This window comes from Mercenaria mercenaria, chromosome 15, assembly GCF_021730395.1.
Source record: "Mercenaria mercenaria strain notata chromosome 15, MADL_Memer_1, whole genome shotgun sequence".
Taxonomy (NCBI): Eukaryota; Metazoa; Mollusca; class Bivalvia; order Venerida; family Veneridae; genus Mercenaria; species Mercenaria mercenaria.
The window spans coordinates 16677119-16688356 of NC_069375.1; the positions used below are offsets into that span (position 1 = coordinate 16677119).

General features: G+C 32.6%; 1 protein-coding gene across 1 annotated transcript in view; it reads right to left on the bottom strand.

Annotated features, from left to right (window-relative positions):
• LOC123545749 (uncharacterized) overlaps positions 1 to 11236 on the bottom strand; it is a 97509-nt gene extending 86273 nt beyond the window's left edge. Inside the window, exon 1 of the mRNA XM_045332059.2 lies at positions 11128 to 11236. The gene's annotated coding sequence lies outside the window, so the exon portion shown is untranslated. The remainder of the gene's footprint in view (positions 1 to 11127) is intronic.
• Positions 11237 to 11238: the final 2 nt, after the last annotated feature.

Below are 11238 nucleotides of genomic sequence, written 5' to 3' on the forward strand. Positions count from 1 at the left end.
TTGGCCATAAAATAATGTATATAAGTCTACACCAGAAGAAACAATCCTCATAACTCTTGATTAAAATTTTGACAGAGTTATGCCACTCTTTAACTTCATTTTTTTTTTTTTGTTAAAGTTTTATATAATGTCTAATATCTCTGTTACATTCAAAGCTATTGACTATTATGCCCCTTTTACTGGCAAAGCTTTAATTGCCCCTTTTACTGGCAAAGCTTTAATTCAGAGTCAATCACTGAGAAAAGTCGAGCATGCTATCTTACAGAAGCTCTCTCTTGTTCTAACTTTAAACTTTCTTAACAGATTAAATTTGTAGAAATAAGTCTCAATTTAGGTCTGAAATGGTGGTGAACGTGCATTAACATTATTCTACTCGAGGACTTAAAAAAAAAACGAAGTTCTAAATTGGTCTGAACACAACTCATAAATTATGTAAATTCCTTACCCCACCCACTTTCGTATAAAAATACTGATGATTTTGACATGAAAAATAGAAAACAGAAATGCATCAACATGTATTTACCCTTACCAAAATAATGTAGATTGATGTTATCAAATAAATGAGTGTGTGTTTTCATCCAATTTTCAATGAAATATGTCCGATTTAGTAGCAAATTAATTTGGTAAACATTGGAAGAAAATGGCGTAACTCCATAAGGGGAAATAACACTCCTGTTCTAAAAATAGTAATGGGTTGGTTTTTCCAACAATTATTTATGTGATTTTATTACCGAGCAAAATTTTTCTTTGAATAATCAAAATACATTTCAGTTGGGAATTATTTCTTATAGCTGGGAGTTTTTTGCTTCAAATTGGTAAAAAATGGAGCTTAAGGGGACGCATACTTTGAAATTAGAAAAAAGTGGGTGGGGTATTATAAAATTTACCTGCAAAAAAGTACAAGGTTTTGGTAAATGAAATGAATACTGTTTCAACTGTTATAAGTACACAAAGGATTGCTCACTAAAATAAAAATGAGAAAAACTGAAATAAGAAAGTTATTGTTGAATTACATAAGACTTCTTGTGTACATTCAAAGTCAACAATTAAGACTTTTTGGTGCGAAAATAATAGTGCTTCACTTTGTCCAAACATTTATCAATGTCCTACAGATTCTAATTTAAAGCAAGAATGTGAAATAAGTTCACTGTCTTGCTTTTCATTTCGCATATGTGAGCTAAAACTCATTATTTAGTTTGTTTACAAAGTAGTGCATAAGAAAAGATACGGTGGTCAAGGAATGCACATTCTAAAACTATAAGAGTATATTCCCCTTAATACATTAAACATTTATCGTTACAGAAGTCTAGTGGCTTACAATAAAGGCCTAGAAATGTTGCCATTATTAATTTTTAACTTGGTATTCATGAACTACAATGCACTTAAATATCAAAACACATTCAACAAACTTTTGAAAATGTATTGTCTTAAAAATCCCTAAAATAAGGTATGAAATTTGGTTGAGAGGTCCAATCAATGTGTATATGTGGAAAAGCAACATTCTAATCTTGTTCACAAAAGTTACTAATACACAGCTGGAATGTCAATGATCAAAACTGGACGAATATACAGTTATCCGCACTTTAATGTCATTTATAATTTGTCCTTGAATTCTCCACCATACTTTTCATAACTCTGTTTGCACGAGTTGCACGAGAATGCTGTCATTCACGTAAAAAACGGGGTCAAATAAGTTGTAAATGCAATATCATCTAAACGTAATTAATGGATTATGCAGTTCAAGATAAACTTTATCTCATAACGTAACGAACATGTATAATGTTGTAACAACAACTTTACTTACACTGATTTAAGTAGCAGTCGGTTTATAAGTGACTTTATTGATTCATTTTGTGTTTTGTTATTGTTGTCAAAAGTATAACGGAAGTGCCTCACAACTGAAGCGGAAACCAGTTTGATGCGCTAAGTAGTCCACTGTAAGTAATATTTTTTGACAAATGTCCACAGAAATTAATAATTTTCTCATATTAAAGACGAATGTCTGAATAGGATTCATTATTTGATAAGAAATTATAATCATCGACATGTTTTTTAAAAATCGTACACGTGCTGACACCTAAGTTGTCTCCCGTTGTTTATTAGAGTTACCTTTCGTCAGGCGCAGTAATACATTTGCAGTGAATCGCCGAGAAGTCGTGGGAAAATTAAAAACCATGTAAACAAAGTAAAATTAACCACCTTTTCAAGATGAATTTCAAGTGATCGACATTATGCATTTAACCCGCCTGACCTGTGTAGCATCTTAGATATCTTTTCTAAGGTATTCATTGTGTAGAATGTCATGTTATGCCCTTGCAATGCTAATCCCACTCTGACTTTTTTGTTTACATTTTTTATCAATGAGAAATATGGCGTCCATCCAGAGATTAACAGACGTGGCGTTAAATTTTTACATGTTTAAGCAAACCTGGTGTGTTAGAAAGAAAATCTCATCCCTTCAACATTATTTGGAACACTGTTATTGTAAAAAACCTGTATTTTCCTTATACAAAAGCTTAATATTTTGTGTTGAATGTACTTTCACAAAGACCTCTGTTTTCATATTACATTCATAGTACCACATCCTTATCCACAAAATACTGAATATTACAGGTGTCCATCAGTATTATATCAGTTTAGGAATATGTTTTTTATTTTCCCACCATCGATTTCTTGAATATGCACCCCTTCCGCATTGCTGTATGAACTGTGAATGTAGCAATATACGTCCCCTTAATTGGCATTGAGAATGGGCAGATATTCGGCCCCGTGAGACAGGTGGAAAATGCCCTGCTTGTCTAATCCCTTATCAAAACAAACAATTAATAATTCACCTGTGAAAAACAACTCTTTCCTCCAGCTACATGTGTGTCAAACATGTATAATACACAACAGTCGGTGACACTTTGATTTACTGTGCAAACATGTTTGGCACTCCTCGGTAATTATCAACCCAGTCATAATACTGTTTTTTTTTTTTGTTTTTTTTTTGAAAAGCGGGAGAAATATGGTTTTGGTCGGGAGACGGGAGGCAAGGTGAAAAAATCGGGATTTTGACCCTCCCGCGCGGGAGATCACATGTATGGTTTTATGTACAGTATAAAATCACAAGTAATTCCCAACTACATTTGTGAAAAGTACATGCAAAAACCCCAATAATGATACTTCTTTCACTTTGAAATCAAGCACAAACAAGAATTTTTGTATACCAAATACGCGCACAGAATTTTTTAAAAGTACTATGCTATAATTCTGGTCCAATTATTTGGAATTTTTTACCTTTAGAAGTTAAATCTGCTCGTTCATTACAATGCTTTAAATCATCATGTCTCAACTGGATGAAAATTACACAAAATATTTCCTTTTTAATACTGTTTTCTGATATGTATTTTTATATGTATGCCTTTGTATTTTCAATGTACTCATGTTTATTATGCATTATGTTCTGTATATACATGTGTTTTCTTCTTGAGAGGGCCTCATGGAAGATTAGCATCAGCCAAAAAGCTATAAAACATAAAAATAAATAGATCGGCAACTTGAAAGGCATATATGTAACAGGCTGAAAGTACTTCAAGCCTGACCAGGAATCGAACCCGGGACCTCTCACACCTAAGGCGGACACTCTACCACGTCGCTATAAAAGCTAGCTCAATAGCAAGGAAGTATAAGTGCACCCTTATACTCTACCCTACTACATACACCCCCTCCATTTTAGAATTTGTCCTTGAATTCCAGGAGTTTGAACCTCTGTTGGACGTTCCAAGGTGTCCATTCATATCTACTCGTGAGTTATTTACCTTGGGCGCCAAATGTAACAGGCTGAAAATACTTCAAGCCTGACTGGAAACCGAACCCGGGACCTCTCACACCTAAGGCGGACACTCTACCACGTCGCTATAAAAGCTAGCTCAATTATAATAAGCAAGGAAGTATAAGTGCACCCTTATACTCTACCCTACTACATATAGAGCAAATCTCGCCAACATCACATGGAAACTGAATGAGATCTCGTTTTACCGGTGTATGAAACAGAAGTACAGCAGAAGGATAAAAATTTGCGTCATGAAAAACTTTCTATCAGATCGTTTGTTTATAATGGTAACGGTGTTTTTTTAAATATCATTAGTATTTTCTACACGGGGAAGGAATGATTGGAAGTCGGAAAAATCAACAGTTGTCGTTTGAATATTGGACCCGATACAGTTTATTACTTGCCGGCCGTATCGCCAGTGTAATACTTTAATAAGCGTCTGTTGATTTTATCACGAGTGATCAAGTCAGCAAACACTTCAATAAGATAACGCGGTGACACGAGCTTACGCGAGATTATCTCCTGTTGCCATTCTGTGTATTTTATACTTTTTTTTTAACTACCCTCTATAAATAATTTACTTACTTATACTTTTCTAAAGATACTGATTACCGAACGGCTAGTTGACAGTCTAGGCATCCGGTTACCAGATGGCTAGAACACAGGCTAGACGTCTGGAAAAGAACACTTCCATTTGTAAAATCTTAATTCATAAGATAAAGTCACCATGCAGTGTACAGTGCTTTAGGGTATAGCGGATTTTAGGGTATAGAGGATAGATTGATAAATTTTATATTTAGACTTGAATTATTGTATAAATTTTCATATCATTCTTTTACTGGCATGCACACAGACATTCTGACATACATTTTAAATATTTGCTTGTTGTGTTATTTTTCATATGTCATCAAATGTAAAATAAAGCTATCCCCTATAGACTAAATCAGTGTATATGTAAAAAAAAAACGTCAGTGAATGAAAAGTATTTAATCGTCCATTTTACAGATAGAGGAGCAACTTGGACAGTAAAAATGTCCCCACGTCTGATGTTCCCAAATATAATCAGATTTGTTTTTAATTTAGTTGTTTCATGCCTTTGGAGTACACAAGTTAAATATTTTAGTTAACTATCGACAATTTTTCGTTATTTCATTGATTTTGCAAAGATAGCTGTAAATCAGCGACAGACATGTTACACTGCGAATTTTCATTCAAAAAACTATTTTAATATAACATATAACAATATTTGTGTCCGTTATTTACCTGTTCAAACTATATACTCTTTATAGTTTAATAAGAAATGAAGTTATTTATATATCATGATTGATAAAATAAATCAAATTGTATAGAAAAAATAATTTAGGGGGACGCATATTGCTACATTCACAGTTCATATGGCAATGCGGAAGGGGTGCATATTCAAGAAATCGATGGTGGGAAAATAAAAAACATATTCCTAAACTGATATAATACTGATGGACACCTGTAATATTCAGTATTTTGTGGATAAGGATGTGGTACTATGAATGTAATAGGAAAACAGAGGTCTTTGTGAAAGTACATTCAACACAAAATATTAAGCTTTTGTATAAGGAAAATACAGGTTTTTTACAATTACAGTGTTCCAAATAATGTTGAAGGGATGAGATTTTCTTTCTAACACACCAGGTTTGCTTAAACATGTAAAAATTTAACGCCACGTCTGTTCATCTCGGGATGGACGCCATATTTCTCATTGATAAAAAATGTAAACAAAAAAATCAGAGTAGGATTAGCATTGCAAGGGCATAACATGACATTCTACACAATGAATACCTTAGAACAGATATCTAAGATGCTACACAGGTCAGGCGGGTTAAATGCATAATGTCGATCACTTGAAATTCATCTTGAAATGGTGGTTAATTTTAGTTTGTTTACATGGTTTTTAATTTTCCCACGACTTCTCGGCGATTCACTGCAAATGTATTACTGGGCCCGGGCGAAAGGTAACTCTAATAAACAACGGGGGACAACTTAGGTGTCAGCACGTGTACGATTTTAAAAAAAAACATGTCGATGATTATAATTTCTTATCAAATAATGAATCCTATTCAGATATTCGTCTTTAATATTAGAAAATTATTAATTTCTGTGGACATTTGTCAGATAATATTACTTACAGTGGACTACTTTGCGCATCAAACTGGTTTCCGCTTCAGTTGTGAGGCACTTCCGTTGTACTTTTTGACAACAATAACAAAACACAAAATGAATCAATAAAGTCACTTATAAACCGACTGCTACTTAAATCAGTGTAAGTAAGTTGTTGTTACAACATTATACATGTTCGTTACGTTATGAGATAAAGTTTATCTTGAACTGCATAATCCATTAATTACGTTTAGATGATATTGCATTTACAACCTATTTGACCCCGTTTTTTTACGTGAATGACAGCATTCACGTGCAACTCGTGCAAACAGAGTTATGAAAAGTATGGTGGAGAATTCAAGGACAAATTATAAATGACATTAAAGTGAGGATATACTGTATATTCGTCCAGTTTGATCATTGACATTCCTGCTGTTTATTAGTAACTTTTGTGAACAAAATTAGAATGTTGCTTTTGCACATATACACATCGATTGGACCTCATCAACCAAATTTCATACTTATTTTAGGGATTTTTAAGACAATACATTTTCAAAAGTTTCTTGAATGTGTTTTGATATTTAAGTGCATTGTAGTTCATGAATACCAAGTTAAAAATTAATAATGGCAACATTTCTAGGCATTTATTGTAAGCCACTAGACTTTTGTAACGATAAATGTTTAATGTATTAAGGGGAATATACTCTTTTAGTTTTGCAATGTGGCATTCCTTGACCACCGTATCTTTTCTTATGCACTACTTTGTAAACAAACTAAATAATGTGTTTTAGCTCACATATGCGAAATGAAAAGCAAGACAGTGAACTTATTTCACGTTCTTTCTTTAAACTAGAATCTGTAGGACATTGATAAATGTTTGGACAAAGTAAAGCACTATTATTTTCACACCAAAAAGTCTTAATTGTTGACTCTGAATGTACACAAGAAGTCTTATGTAATTCAGCAATAACTTTCTTGTTTCAGTTTTTCTCATTTTTATTTTAGTGAGCAATCCTTTGTGTACTTATAACAGTTGAAACAGTATTCATTTCATTTACCAAAACCTTGTACTTTTTTGCAGGTAAATTTTATAATACCCCACCCACTTTTTTCTAATTTCAAAGTATGCGTCCCCTTAATTTACACAAATATCAACTGTCATAAAACGCACTTCATATTGGATTATGAAATAAGATCTATATCATTATGTAGATTAACGCACTAGAATTGATGAGGGAAACATACTGTTATGAACAATATAACTGTTGGTTCTTAGATATATATCCGAAAATGCAGTCTTTTTGGTGAAAATAGTCTACCCATTTTGTATAAACATATCTGTCATATTTTTTAAACTGATTAATTGGCGTTACATTTGCTTTATATTTCATACATTACGATATGATTCTATTTGAAAATAAAGAAATATAACACAAAATGTATATGTTTTGTATAAAAAAAACTTTAATTTGAACATCTAGCTAACATAAAAATAGAGATTGTAACGTATCTGTTTTATTCATTATTTATGATGTCTTATTAACTCCAGATATCAATAATAAAACTGTAATCAACTTTTTGTCTAAAACTTTAAGTTAAGGTGATGATTATTCAAACAATTCAAACTTTTTTACACATTTATAGCACAGTTATATAATGTATCTGTTGTTTGTAACGTATCTGTTTTTAATGCGTTTTCTCAAGTGAAAAATATGATATCTGGACTAAAAGTTAAATACTTTAACTCGGATACAAAGTTAAACACTTGTTCTACGACACTGTCCAGTAACATTTCTAGATAAATGCAATATAAATGTATGCTTCAAATGAAACACTTCGTAACGTATCTGTTAAAACGAAATTGAAACACAGTGGCAGTTGAACATCATCTTATTTTATTTTCTATAATATGTCTCTTTCGTTAATAAATAAATATTATTTTGATAATCATATCATTAAACATTCAAACTGTCAATAGTCGTTCCGGAACATGCACTACACATCTGAGTATCTGAAGTGAATAGATGTTTTAACGTATCTGTTGTCCAAATTGCCGACACAGAAGGTACGTGGTCAATATACAAATGATTGACACATATTGAAAAAGGCGACATTTTGTTCAAGATACAGTAAAATTCCTACTTACGACCACGCCAAAATTACGACCACACCGCTAATACAACCGATTTTGCAAAGAACGGAATATTTCCTTCTTAAAACCAATAGTCGTTTGTCCGAAAATGCGACCAGACCGCTAATCCACTAATGCGACCACCAATTTCAGAACTGTTTCATTTTTTCACACTTGATTAATCACCGCAATTACGACCACTCGAATTTTTCTGTATGTTACCGCGAATCGCCACGGGAATTAACACGTGCGTCATCGTGTTAACACGTTAAGCGTGTATATTGTGTATTTATACGTTAATTGCTAACAAGTCTTTTAAACGTTATCAAAACAACGTATCAAACATTTTAACATAAGAAATTGTTGAAATAATTAATTAGTTTGTATTAGACGAATGCCCGCTGATCGAATTGACTGGATTAAAACGGATTTAATTAGATCTAAAAAAAATGATGACTTTCATAGAAAAAATCATGTATTATTATTGGTTATAAAATAATAGTATATATAAAAATTAAAAAAAAATAAAGCTACATATAAATTGAGTGTTTGCCATTATTGCGTCTTGATTGTATTCCAATGTGTAATTATCTGCCAGACCTTCCCCGTTTAGCCTTTGTCCACTAATCAGACCAGACCGCTAATAAGACCAGTTTTACAAAGAACCATTGGTGGTCTTAATAGCGGAATTCTACTGTATATATCATTAACTAATCATTTGAGCATAAAAGTTTAGTAATTGTTCAGATATTTAAATTTCAGTACCATGCAATTTAATTTAAACCTAGATCGCCGACATAGATTTTTGATCTCATGTGAATGTGTAAACGTCTGATTTCGAAAATTAGTTATCTCTAGTGGACATTTCAGTGCGATTTTAGACTCTATAAAACATGCCTACTTCATTTTGTTAGGAAAAAAATAATAATAACAAAAAGTATAAAAAGCTGAACTGTGTCGACATGCATGTTTAAATTGGAGTTGCTCCTCTATCTGTAGAATGGACGTAATAGTAATTTAAAAAGCTGAATGTTTTTGAAAAGAGAATACATTATTATTCTAATCTATAGCAAAGAAATCTTGGAAAATCTGTTAAGATGTACACCCTAAATCAGCTCATCTATAAACAATGGCTTGGAGAGAAAAAACACATGAAGTTTTATGAAAAGCTGAATGTTGTAAGAAGAATAGATGTTTTCTGCCTGATTTACTGAAAAAAAAAACTGCTTTTTTCATTTCTTTGAATTGGAATGCAGGAAAAATTAGTTAGCTATCCGCTATACCCTAAAGCACTGTAAAATTATTTTAAAATTGGGCCTGCTGTACAAACAATAAAAACTAAGAAATATACATCAATACTATCAATATTGGTACCTCAATTTTGCATTTTTTCATATCAATTTGTGAACCAGTTTGTCGTTATTCTTCAACTTTTCTTTATTTACTTAGTCATACAGTTACCTGAATCAATGGGGCACCAGAATCGGTGTATTTTGTTTAAGCATGCCCCTTGTTTGAATAGGGAGTCGTATGACATAATAAGTTTTTGCACTGGTTGTGTAAACTTATTAACTACATCACAGCTGTCAAACTTTTGCAAAATGTGATTTTAAATAAAAAGTAATGATGATTTAAAATACCCATGTGTAAATGTTCATGAATTTCTTATTACTTTTTACCACTGTTACAAAATCTCCTCCACTTCCCCTACTTTTTAACTATTTGAAACAATATTTTGTATGACGTAGTTTCAAGATCTGTCGAAATTATAAATATATGGTAAAATAATATGCATTACCCAGAATTAGCATACAGTGTATTCCCAGAATTTCATCTTCTTATATATTTTTGTTGTAAAAAGTACTGTTTACCTCCATTTGTTTCACATGTGAATGTAAATAAATCTTGTTTTTCTGCCAGAAATGGAAAGATTGCATGCAGTTAAATAGTTGCATCTTATTTGTATTCACTCAATTTGGAGAATGTAACCATAAAGGATGTCACCATCATCCACCTCTTATACTGCTGCTTGCAAATGGAGGCTAGACTGCATTGTGGTTTTCACCGCTAGTGCTATGGTTAACCTTACTTGTTACAAATATTACAAATCCCAGTAAATATATTCATTTTCATGATAAGAAAGTATTGCTTTTATGATAACTTCAATAATGTTTTGGACATACTTTTCCATTTTAATATCACTTAACCATATGGACTACGAGTACACTGATTCAGGTGACGGCATTTAGACATACCGCTTACAGGGGTCATGTTATTAAAATCTAGTAATCTAGGGTTTGCCATTGTTGGCGGTGAAGAATTTGAAGAAGAAGAAGATGAATGGCTCTGAATCAGTCTGATTTTAAATTGAAAACTATAGTTTTAAAGAATGTGGATCACTTTAAGATGCACAAGTAAATAATGTACCAAAATAAGTTCATTTTGATACATTAACCCAAGTTTAGACAAATGCATAGGAGATGAATCCTTCAATCTGACTTAAGTACTTGATCTTCTAAACGAAGATCTGAGAACGACCCATTCACATACGCCTTCTGTATATTTTGGATTTCCAGTATTGATATTTTTATTTTAACCAATCAGACGACTTGTTCCAATGTCAGAGTAAGAAAAATGTAAGGTTATTCCAGGGCTCGAACCCGGGACCCCTCGCTTACAAAGCAAGTGGCCTACCAACTGAGCTAACCGGCTATCTGACACATTCAAACATAAGAATTGTAAATATCAAAAGTCAAGGATACAGGTAGATTTGCAAATTATTGTAAGTTAAGCTCTGATTGGATAGCGAAAGGGTCGTCAGAACGAGGCTATGAATAGGTCGTTCTCAGATCCTATGCGTAGCGTAATAGAAGATGTACTTTAGTCAGATTGATGAATCCTTATCCCCACCAATACTGGTAACTCCAGGCTACTGTAGAGTAAGATGAGGTGGTTCCCCATCAATATCATGGACAAATTAAATTTAATGATCAACAAATGGTGGCCTCTTTGATTGTTTCTCAGTAGGCCTATCGATCTTATATTATACCTGTAAGTTCTTTTGTTACGACTGAATCAAGACACAGATTAACTTTGTATTAAACTGTACAGAAAATTACGAAAATAAGTTTCAGCAGCTGCAACCATGACGTCATATTTC